This window comes from Cibotium barometz, chromosome 41 (assembly GCF_041138505.1).
Source record: "Cibotium barometz isolate CiBa-2024 chromosome 41, ASM4113850v1, whole genome shotgun sequence".
Classification (NCBI taxonomy): Eukaryota; Viridiplantae; Streptophyta; class Polypodiopsida; order Cyatheales; family Cibotiaceae; genus Cibotium; species Cibotium barometz.
Genome location: NC_141086.1, coordinates 21,362,262 through 21,374,973, shown reverse-complemented (window position 1 = coordinate 21,374,973; position 12,712 = coordinate 21,362,262).

The following is a 12,712-nucleotide window of genomic DNA, read 5'->3' as shown; positions in this document are numbered from 1 at the left end:
GGTGCGTTTCTATATGTGCTCTTGGAGGTCTTCTTCTTTTGGTGATTCATTAACCTTTTAAGAGGCTACGACATCCTTTAGAGTTTGCACCTTCTTAGGCTCTTTTGCTTCAAAGTTGAAGCTTCTGCTTATTGGATGCCTTAGATATTCCCTTGACTATTGCCCTTGTCTTGGCTTGGAGTCTTGTGATGGCATCAAGGGGGACTATATGGATAAGTCTTCCTTTGTACACTCAACAAGTTAAGGCTTGTTGACATGGTACTGATGCTTCTGCCATGCCACCCAAAGTGGGGCAATTGTCACTTTGTTGAGACTATCCTTGTAAGCATGGTCAAATCTGCACTTGTAACATATGCCTCCATAAGGAATTACGTTGGGGTTTGGCATGAGATTCAGAGTTCTTGGAGTACAATAAGGGGATTACATGTAGACTCTTTGTGAGGACACTTTGTAATATGGTGTGGGGCTTTGCATATCAATATCATTACATCGGTGGCCTACATACCATATTGTTCAGATATCTTGCTCTTTGTTTGTAACATGGTTCAAAAAAGAGACGCATATTCTATGGGGGTAAAGACTATTCAAGATACCCCATTATTGTTGCTTGTATGGATCATCTTGCTCAAGGAAAAACAATAGGGGCTAATCTTCACCAATTGGGCTATTTTTTGGGGGTTTTCTATTTAAAAAAATTGCCTAGTATCTTAAAACATTTGCCCAAATTTTGGTCCTTTTGAAGGATTTTAGAAAATATTCGCCCAATTTTGGACATTTTAGGGCATTTTTTGAAAACATTCGCCCCATTTTCCATAATGATAGATTTATATAGGAGAAATAATTGCCAACCCACCTGCACTTATATATTTATGGAGGCATTTTATTTTTTACCCTCAGACTCATGTTGCACATAAGACTACTATAGAAACCTTGTTCTTAGCTTTATTTCTTTGTATGTAGAGGTAGTACTGTTATATTGGGATTAGTACTATTATACTATGGTTCTTAGAGGAATCCGTTGAGGTGGTAGTATCGGAGTCTATAAATACCTCTTGGTAAGGGGTTTTGGTAGGTAAGCACTAAAGCTTATGCTGGTTGAGGAGTGACAAGTGTGGGGATAGCAAATCTAATGGTTACCTTGGCGTGGGGAGCATATGTCATCGTGCCGAAGTCCACCCTGCTATGTTTCCTTGGTACCAACAATGAGTTGTTACCTTGGCGTGGGGAGCATATGTCATTGTACTGAAGTCCACCTTGCTATGTTTCCTTGGTACCAACAATGAATGCCATATTTCCCATGGCATTAGCAATGATCACAAAATTGTTCCTCTCTAGGCCTTAGCATCAAGCACTCTATACTTATATGCTTTTGGTGGTAAATTACACACTAAACCATGTCTATAGGCGTGGGTGGTGTCTTGCTTAAGGAACTAGCTAGGATTGGCCTTGAGGTTGGGTTGTGCAGTTTCCAATGGAACTTTTCCTACATCAACATGAATTTGAGGCTACATGCTTGTTGTGGGTTGAGGACATGCTATGTGAATGCACTCATGGGAGCCCTTGATTTAAAATATTCCTAGTCATTGGCTCTTTACCCTTCCCCGTGTTCCCTATTCTATATCCAAATGGAGAGGAGCTAGAACTTGGTTTTGTGGGGTGAAGAAGCCTTTATAATGGGCTGTTATAGATGATGGGACTCCTGCTTGCACTATCTGTGCTTGCCCTTGGGTGTTTTGTGGATTACTTGTCCCTAATGGTACAACAAAAGAGACATGTCTCGATTGATATAATTACGGTTATTGGGATACATAGCCATAGTTAAATTGGGATAAACCAAGCTGAAGATCAACACCAAATGTTTGAAACATTGTGGCATTCGACATGGTTTGACCACATCCTAAGATAGCCAAACCTTAAGGTTCCTTGTCTGCTTCCATTGCCCGAATATAGGGCAGTTTAATGCCCTTTTCACAAAGTTTATAGCACTCTTTATAGAGCCAATTGATGAATCTACGGCTTTAAGTACCATGGCAGCTTTAATTCTAGGGGTTTCTTTGTTTTTCTACTCACATCTTCCTGTAGGATGCAAAGATTAAGACCTTCAGACTAATCTTCAAACCACTCTCATTTGTGTTGTTGGATTTTCAAAAGAACAGGATTGTATACTATAATCCTTGTTAACCTATTCCTAGGGTTAACAAGAGCTACTACCATTATCTTATATCAAGGAGTCAAGGTAGATACACCAAAAGGTCATACATTCAAGATATGAAGCAATGGTGTCTAAAGCTACAACTTGGACGGGCGCCCGTAATGGTTCTATGTAGTACTTATGGCAATTCTTGCTTCAAGAGCATGTGGTATAAGTTAGGATGAAGTCCCAAGTGATGTACTTCATGGATATATTATGAGAGTGGTCATTGTAATAACATTAGGCCTCTTATGAGCCTAAAGTGCTCAGTCAGCTTAAGTGATTGTGAACACTTATGGCATGTATATAAGTGAATATCTCTCATAATAGAAAAAACTCTCCCATTGTGTAGTAGATTCTTGCTTTTACTCGTCCCTCCTCTCACCTCACTTCACTCAACACACTCACTAGCATGGATTGGAGAGAAACGCGGCGATGTGACAACGCTCGTAGGAGGTGTGGTGGAATTGTTTCTCAAGGAGTTGTAGAGTTTAAATACCTTAAGGATTATGAGCTTAGCCATTGGAAAGATCCTCATGATAGTTGCAGTTTGCGAGGTAATCTCTTATTGGATGTGTTTAGAGGGGAGTTTGGGTAAGCCATAACATTTTTGGTGCTGTTATCGGGGAATCGTCCCTTGGTTTTTCCCATCATTTTTCTCTAATCTATGCATTACCCATTGCTCATTTTCTTGATTAGTGGCTTACCATAAAAAAGATGTGGTTTTAATGGTGATTTGGTCAGAAATGGCTCGCTTTTTTGTTTTGTAAAGAATGCTTTTTTTAAAGTTTTTAGCTTAAATTATTATTTTTGTTGTTGTTAATTTGGTTTTTAATGTTCCTAGGGCTTACACATAGAGTGTATTAGGCCTTGTTTGCTTTTATTGCATCAAAAAATATAATAGAATGTAATTTTTATTGATTTTTAGCTCTCTTTAGAGTTAAACATAGAACTAGAATTATTAATTTTTACTTGATTTGTGTGTTTTTTGTTTGCATTGTATGCATTAGAGTGTTAGCAATCATTAGGAGTAGCTTAATCCTTTAAAAAATTCTCAAAACCATTTAAAAACTCTTGAAATCAACTAATCTTCCTTAATAGACTGGTTTTTATCATTAAGGGATGATTAATCCAGTTCAAGAGGTTGTTTTTTGGGGTCAAATCCGATCATATAAGAGGTCAAAATTAGTGTTTTTGAGAGTATTTAGATGTATCAAAACACCTAATTATATCAATTTTGTGATCAATTAGAGGAATCCCCCTCTCTTTTTTGTTTAATTTATATAAAGAGAAGAGACTAAAATTAAGAGTTTAATTAATGTCTAATTATAGATTAATTTACACATTAGTTGATGCACATAGTTTAGGAATTTCATGCTCTATCCAATGATGTGTTTAATGGTGTGAATTAATTAGTGTTAGTGGTTAATTAGAACCCTTGATTAGTCTAAAAGAGGGAAAGATTAGTGGGAGGATCAATCTTTGATTAATTTCTAAGTACTTTTTTACATAACTCATTAAGGCTAATGAGCATTGAATGAAAAGATGCTAAAGAGTTGTCAAATTGTCCATTTTGGGGGTCATTTATGAAGGGTGTAAGGATGTGTCATAAAAGAATTGACTTTTTGGATTCCCACTTGCCTTTTTGAAAAAATACCCATATCCCTCCAATTTAAAATTTAAAAATTATTCCCCCATAACAAGGAAATTTGAATTTTCCTCTAGACCAAAAAAAAACAGACGTTTCATGCATCAAGGTCTCACGCCTTAAGCAGTTCACGCCTTAAGGTCTCACGCCAAAAAAATAAATAAATCCGTGAACCACCTAGTTCATGTCGTGAACCACCTAGTTCATGTTGTGAACTGTACCCGCTGTTTCACGTAGGAAACAATCCCCATGAAAAAAAAATTGGATGTTTCACGCGTTAAGGTCTTGCGTCTTAAGCGATTCACGCCTTAAACAGTTCACACCTTAAGGTCTCACGCCAAAAATAAAATAAAATAAAATTAGTGAACCACCCAGTTCATGTCATGAACCGTACCTGCTATTGTTGAGAGGTCAAGCTCAACATGAGCTGACACTCACGAGGTGCCTGCATGACCGTTTGACATTTACATCACTGGCGGGTTCGGTAGGCTGGCACCGACATCTCTTCGCTAGAGATTCTACAGCTGGACTACACCGATTAGTCCACACCTACCCACTCCACTTAGCGTGTTCACATTATGGACCGCTTGTATATACTCTATTATGTGTGTTAGTCACTTTATCTTCTTTGTATACCTCTTTTGTTATGTGAAGAAGAAGAAGAATTTTCAGCCTCTCACTTTGTGTGTTCTCTTCTAGGGTTTGTGTGAGTGTGTGTGTGCTTGCCAGAGCTCAAGCTCTCTTCTCCCCTCCATCTATTCATGGTATCAGAGCCTGGTTCATGCTAAGGGCTGAGTGGTAAGCAAGAGAAGCACATGAGCTTCATCTACTCTTCCTCCTTTGTGTTGGCTACTACACCCTTGTCGAGAGCTCTTTGGGAGGTACTGGCAAAAAACGAACTCTGATTATGAAGCTTTCTTCGCGGGAGCAGAGCTACAGGGCAACTATACCATTTGTTGGACAACATTTTTCGGGCCAAACACACGTTTTGGGCATGTCTAGACCTCCATTTTTTAGTTCGTATGCGTTCTCACGGGCAGGTGCGGGTAAGTTTTGATTCTCTGTAGAACTCTATTTTTGGAACTGCAGGAAGGGCGATTGGTTGTGTAGACACTGTGTGTGCTGTAAAGAGGTCTCAAAGTTGCCATTGGGTGTTTGTATGCAAATTGAGGTCATTGGTCGTCGTGACAGTTTGGGTGTAGTATAGTACCGTTGTTGTAGAGAATACGGCAATTTGTGTAGGTCAAACAAGAGTGCTGTTTTTAGTAAATTTGTGTTACAGATAAAATGTCAAATGATGGAATAAATCAGATTTTTGCAGAGAAGCTTGAAAAGTACAACTTCCATGCTTGGAGGTTTAGATTGACAAATTTCATGATGGGAAAAGATTATTGGGACTACATTGAAGGTGAACATGAGGAGGCACCAAAGATACCAGAGATTAATCCAACTACTGCAAAGGTAAAAGAATTCAAGGATTAGAATCAAGGAGCAAGGAAAGTCATGTATTGGCTTTCTATTAGTATATAGGACACCATGATTGGGCATATACAAGATGCCATGTCACCTAAGGAGGCATGGGACACCTTGGTGAAGCTGTATATGAAACTAACACCAAGGCACGAAAGATTCAGTTGAAGAATGAGCTTCATACTGTGGAGAAGAAAAATATGCCTGTGAATGATTATGCCTTGAAAATAAAGGAAATTGTGGAATCCCTTGCATCAATTGGTGTTTCTGTTCATGATGATGTTAAGATGGAAGTGTGTCTATGTGGTCTCGAACCACAATACAAGGCGTTCAAGATGTCTATTTAGACTTAGGAGAACATACCCAACTTCATAGATTTGGTGTCAATGAGAAGATAAGAATTTGGGTGAAGATCAATAGTCTTCACAAAACAAAAACAGTTTAGAGCAGCAGGCCTTCTACACAAGCTCAAGTAGAGGAAGAGGTAGAGGTCATGGACGTGGCCAAGGTGGTGGCCGAACAGGTAATTAGAATTATGGTAGCAGCAGTAGCAACAGTCCCAAGATTCACAACAACAACACACAGGTAGAAGAGGCTAGTTTAGAGGCAGGGGGAGTCAAAAAGGTCGTGGTAATTGGCAAAGGCAACATAATGATACACGAGGTTATTTTTATTGTGGTAAACCTGGACATGTGCAGGCAGGTCGCTATAAGAAACAGAGTGACATGCGAAATGGAAAAGTGCAGCAAAACAACTATGAATCCTCTAGCAGATATAATGAGGATAATGAGAGGTTGTTTGTTATGAAACAAGTGGTTAATGCTGCGTCTGGAGATGATGTGGAAGCATGTAAGGGAATGTATGGTATGTTCATTCAGGTGCTTTGAACCACATGACAAGTCATGGTGAGTGGTTCAAGGAAATGAAGAGTCTTGAAAGAAAGGTTTTGTTGAAACAGGGGATGACACTGCTGATCCGATAGCCCATGTTAGAGATGTGCCATTGTCTATGTAGAATGGTAAGGTGAAGTACCTTCCAGATGTACTTCATGTTCCAAACATTATAAAGGGTCTGGTTTCTGTTGGCCAGATGACTGAGCAGGGTTTGTAGGTCCGGTTTAACCCTGATGGATATTATGTAGAAGACTTTAAAGATAAGTGCAGGTTGGTTGTAAAAGCCAACAAAGTGGACAGAATGTTTACATTAAATGTAAATATACCTGAAGTGAGAGCTACAATGTTTACAAATGGTTCAAGAGTTGTTGCAGATACAAACATTTAGCATAAGAGAATTGGGCATGTAAACGTGCAAAGAATGAAGTCTATGCAGACTAAAGAAATTGTGACAAGGCTACCTAAGTTTAAGGTTAAAGGTGTGCAAAAAGTATGTGAAGCATGTCAATTTGGAAAGCCAACAAAGCATGTATTTCCACATGATAGAAATGTGAGCAGGAATGTACTAGATGTTGTGCATTCAGATGTATGGGGTCCTACGAAGACTATGTCTATGGGTAGCTGCTGCTTCTGCAGGTACTACGTAACATTCATTGATGACCACACGAGGAAAGTGTGGGTGTATTTCATGAAGGAGAAGAGTGAAGTGTTCATTCACTTTCAGAATTTCAGAGTGATGGCTGAAAAATAGACAGGAAAGCATGTGAAGTGCCTAAGGTCAGATGGAGGGGGAGAATACTTCTCCAATGAGTTCTTTGAATTCTTACAAAAGAATGACATTTAGAGATAATTTACATGTAGATACACTCCGCAGCAAAATGGAGTTATTGAGCGAAAAAACAGGCACATTGCAGAGATAGCACATGCATTGATGGCAGAGAAGAATATGCCACATATCTAATGGGGTGAGGAGGCTGTGTGTACAGCGGTTTATATCATGAACATGACTCCTATTGTAGCCATACATGATGTAACGCCAGAGGAGAAGTTTATTGTTGGCAGGAAACCTGATTTGTCTCACTTGAAAGTTTGTGGATGTATTGCATATGTGCATGTGCTAGATGAGTTGCGTACCAAGCTGGATCCAAAGGTAGAAAAATGTGTGTTTATTGGGTATTCCCTTGAGCAAAAGGGATATAGATGCTATAATCCTGATACACGTTGCCGTGCCATGGCACGTCTGTGGTGTGAAACCATGCATATGAGGCCATTAAATGCAAATCCAGATGCATGGGATTAAGTGCCATGACTTGAGTCATTATATGATGCCCATGTACATATGTTCATATTGTAAATGAGGTTCAATAAGACGAGCTGAGGCTGAGTCGGGTCTCGAAGTTTCTGTACATGAGTGTGGTGTGAATTATGGAGCTTTATGCTTATGGTAGACCTTGCAGTAGGGAACACCCTTCTCAACATGTATGGAAATGTGAGAGTATGTATGATATAAGGATTGGTTTTGAAGAATACCCTTTTGAGATATTATGTCTTGGAATGCCATGATTTCAGTTCTTACTCGGAATGAGTAAAACAAGAAGAACTTCAATAAGATACTGCACACATTTAAAGTCTTTGTGTACCCTCATAGGCAGAATGATCCCTTCAATAATATCTTCATGCCCATGGATGGTGAACCTAGTGGCAACTATGCTAGTGAGAGCTATTTCAAGACGGCTCTTGTGAGTAAGGTGGTGGTGGTGGTTCTGCTGTTACTCAGACCTCATGGGTAAGTTGAGAACACTCAATTATGTACATGGTCTGCGTGGCTATGTAAATGATGGTATGGGTGGCTCGTCAAAGGGTTATGTAAATGATGTAAATGGCTACCCATGTGCATGATGTGTAGTAGCTTCTCTATGGTATCGATGGGTCGAGTCAGTGATTACCTCTTATGGGAGTGCAAGCATGATGTATGCTTTAGTAGACTTATGATATGTACATGATATTTGATGCCGCTTTGGTCCATGCATTTGCATACGAGGAGTAGATATATCACATGTATAGAAAGCTTATAAAGGGGCAGCTTGCGTGGCAGTAACGAAAAAGGAGATATCCGAAATTAATGCAAAAAAAAAGGTGGCGCAAGTGTTTTTGGAACTATGGAAATACGGAATATCAGCTGCAAAAGGAAGGAGCGCCCGAATTCCTTGCGGGAAAGGAGAGAAAAACCAGAGGGAGGGCGCATATCGTCGTGTGTGTGCAGAAAATGTGAAGCAGAGCGTCATCTAACCAGGGATTTTAAAATCAAAAAGGCGACTACTGTTTATAGCTTCTTGGGGTTAGAATTAAAGAGTGAATTGAGTACTATCAAAGGAGATGATTTTCACATCATACGTATTCTGTTCCTTGTGCAGTCGGCAGTGAAGCAGCCGTAAAGGGAATAGCGAAAATCAAAGAAAAATTCGTTTTTTTTACTTTCAGATAAGTGATTTTTATTTTTGTTTATTATTACTTACGATTTGGAAAATCGTATAGCTTATAAAACCTTTAAGGTTTTGGAGAATGAGAAGGTTTTGGATTTGGAGAATTTTGGAATAAGAAAGCATCAAAAATACAATAAGATTCCTGGAATTTGGGTTTTATTTTCTACTTGATTGGATTTTGGAATGCTAGACATGGAGTTTCCTAAAATCACATGAGTATGTTATAGATATGCCATATGTCATCTTTTGCTTGTGAGTTGTTGGAATCTAAAAGCAGGTTTTCAGGAGATAAAGAGACACCTTAAAATGATGGAATTGGTGTCACTTGATGTATGTGATGTGAATGGTCACATGTATATGGGAATTTTTTGAAGATTATGTTGTGCCTACATGTGATTGGTTTGAGGCATTTGGAAAAAGAAGTCAGGAAATCTAAGCTTGGGACTGGTCATGCTCTGGATACACAATTTATGTGCAATCATCAGGCTGAATTTGGGGATGTATTGAAGTGAATTGGCACATGTATATGTCATCAAAAATGGAGATGTCTTATGCTCCTTGGAGAGTTATGTGTGTGTGTTTCCTTGTTGGGATTAGAAGCTACTCTCACAACTAGAAGTCTCGCACTTTCCCAGCGACACCGTCCACGTCACGACATCTTTGGTGAACCCGACGTGAAACTGCTGGGGTGAGAGTGTGGTGAAATACACAGGGAAGCTATGGCTGAGAATCCTGAGGGCCAGGGGGTTCATTTTGACCCCGGGATTATGCAAATGTTTCAGATGTTTACTATGTATATGCAACAGCAGCAAGCTGTTGAGAGGGGGCAAATTTCCACGACTAAAGCACTGCAGTCAATTGTGAAAAAGGTGGATCAATTTGATGGTAAGGACATCACAAAGTACCTGCGCAATTACACAAAGGAAATGGAGCTAAACAGGGTGACTGAGGAGGATATGGTTCGAAGCTTTGAGCTAGTATGTGTTCCTGAAATAAGAGAGCGCATAAGAGGATTACAGGCAGCACATGGTGGCAGAAATTGGGAGGAGTTCAAGCTTGCTTTGAAGGATAATTATTTCATGGAGGATTCTGAGCGGGTGACCAAGCGAACTTTCTTGGAATGGGTCACAAAACCCAAAATGGGAATTGCTGCCACAGAGTTGCTAAGAGAGTTTGAGAAGTGTTATGCCCAGCTGTCAAGGATTGAGCGCACAACCTTGGATAGGGAAAAAACAGAGCTCTTCTTACAAGTAGCTGGGAAAGATCTTCAAGAGAAACTAGAAATCCTCCTTGAAGATAAGGATACAGAGCAGGGACTAAAGAGTGATTGGAATGATGTCGAGGATGCGGTCACCATGCTAGCAAAGCGGCAGCGAAGGAGGGATAAAATGGTGATGAGCTCGGCAACTCCTATAACTGCTGTTACCCCTGAGAATCTACCAAAACCAGCTGCTGCAATCCCAAAGGTAGAAGGGTCGATGGAAGAGCTTATTAAGGGCATGCGAGACCTAAAATTGAAGATGTCCAGGATTGAAGAAAAAGGGCTACCATTAGGGCAGGCTTCTATGCAAAGGCCTCAAAGCAAAGAAGGGTTTACATTCAGAGGTATATGGTGTGATGACCCAGAACATGCAAAGAAAGACTGTGCTAGCTATAAGGAAGCCCTCAGAAATCAACTTGTGTTTTTCAAAGATGGGAAAATCCACCTTACAAAGACTGATCTTCCATTAAGCACAAACTTTGGGAAAGGAGGGATGAAAAAGCTGGTTGAGGATATGGCTGCTAGCCATGCCATCTCTATGGTTGAGGCGGCAACCTATGGGTTAAAGGTTGGTCAATCAAAGCAGGAATCTGAGAATGATGAAGATTATGAGAATGAAGATTTTTGGCCATCAACAATGGAACTAATTGCGTCAAAGAAGGTGTCTAAGCAGGCTTTGCATGAGGCAGGTGACTGTATACGTCTTGAGACTGGCTGGGAAGAGCCTGTGGATTCTTTATCTATTCATGCCTACATTGCTAAATGCCAGATTAATGAGGCACAGGTAGAGGAAAAGCGTAAGAGGGAAAATGAGGAAGGAGGGCCATCAAAAAGGGTCACTCGTGGTAGTGAAAAGAAGGATCATGGGCCGTCACATATGCCTCCACCGCATAGCAGACCTCCACAGGAAGTATCAATGGAAGAAGTGCCAGCGAAAATGAAGCATGAGAAGGAGAAGGGTAAAGGGAAAAGTCCACTCTACAAGCTTCAATCTGATATTGAAGCTGCAACAGATCTCAAAAAGGTGCTTGAAGAGAGGATTCTAAACAGCAGGGTGGAATTTACACTAGGGAAAGTCTTGGGAATTACAAAGAAAGAATTCCATGATGAGATAATTGATATTATACGAAGGAAAAGGCAGTCCATAATTGAATCTATTCCATCACAAGGGGAGGCAAGCACTTCCAAGACTCATGGAGTACAGGTACAACAAAAGGAAGAGAGAGAAAATGTGGTGGAATGTAATCACTCTGCTGAAGGGGCACGACAAGTGCGCTTTGTGGAAGAGGATGATGAAAAAGAAGTTCTTACAAAGAGTCATTACTCCAGGAGCCATTGGGCAAGGGCCACCACTGAAACCCTTGTCAAGATAGGTGACTTAGAAGAGCCGTATGTCGCTCTAATTGATCATGGGTCTGAAATAAATCTTATGGCTAAAAATCTCTACAACAAATGTAAGTGGCCAATGGATGTAGATCATGGGTGGATGATTAAAGCAGCTAATAACTCATCTGGAGAGCTCTATGCAGCATGTCCAAATGTAAGGGTAACTATAGGGGATGTGAAAGATGATCAGAACTTCTTTGTTCAGGAGATGTCATCGTATCCCCTCATCCTTCGGCAACCCTCCGGCAACCCTACATTACAGCTGTGAGGATGGAAACAAAAGTTTTGGATGATGGCTCGGCATATGCAAGAATAAGGAGTAAAGATGGCAAGAAAGCTGTTCAGTTCTTGACAGTTTGCATTAACCATGAAAGGAACCGTGAGTCTCTTCGAGCACAGTCACTCCCAAAGATAAATAGAGAATTCATGAACTACAGGGAGATGAGGGATTTTGGCCAGGTGCCATTGTAAAGCGGGATTCCAATGGTACAAGGGAAAATGAGTTCTCGCCGGACTCAATCAATGTAAATAACTTTTTAGCAAATTTTCAGGGATTTTCTAGCTATGGGTCACTGGTCTTTGTAAAAAGCAAGGATTTGAAGCGTGGCATGCGTAGACATGTACAAAATGAACAAAAAAGTCTTGAGTAGTGTGGTCTTTTGGAGAAGAATGAGTTTATTTCAGGGGTGCTTGATGAGGTGTCATTTGTAGATACTATGGATGTGCTTTTTGATATGGGAAGAGCATGCTTACAGGGTGGAAATGAGATGATAGAGGTGTCATCTGTGGAGATGTATGATATAATCCGGGAATTCGAGGGGATGGAATGTAAAAACATGAATTGCGAGATGGATGCTCATGTTGATACAAAGTATAAAACAGTTGCAAAGAAGGTGAAACCAGTTGCCTTGCCCTTGCCACCAGGAAGCAAGGAAAAATTAGATGAAGCCTCTATGCAACCGAATCTCAGAGATCTGAAGAAAATTGGGAATAAGTTTACACAGGAAACCCTAAAAGAGCTGAAGATTGGTGAAAAGGATTTTCTATTGCCAGTTGAAAGGGAATGCTTTGAGGAGATGCTTGTAAAACATGGGAAAGCCTTTGCTTTTCAGCCGCATGAGATAGGCTGTGTTGATCCAAGTGTAACAGCGCCAATGGTGATCTTCACTGTACCACATGTGCCCTGGAACCTGCGAGACCGATTCCAGTACCAAAGGCTCTCTTGCCAAAGCTGATGGAATTACTAAAAGAAAAGATCAGGATGGGAATTTTGGAGCCATCATGCGCTCCATATTCCAACAGATGGTTTACCGTACCAAAGAAAAATGGAACATTGCGCTTCATTCAAGACATGCAACCTGTAAACAAAGTCACAATCAG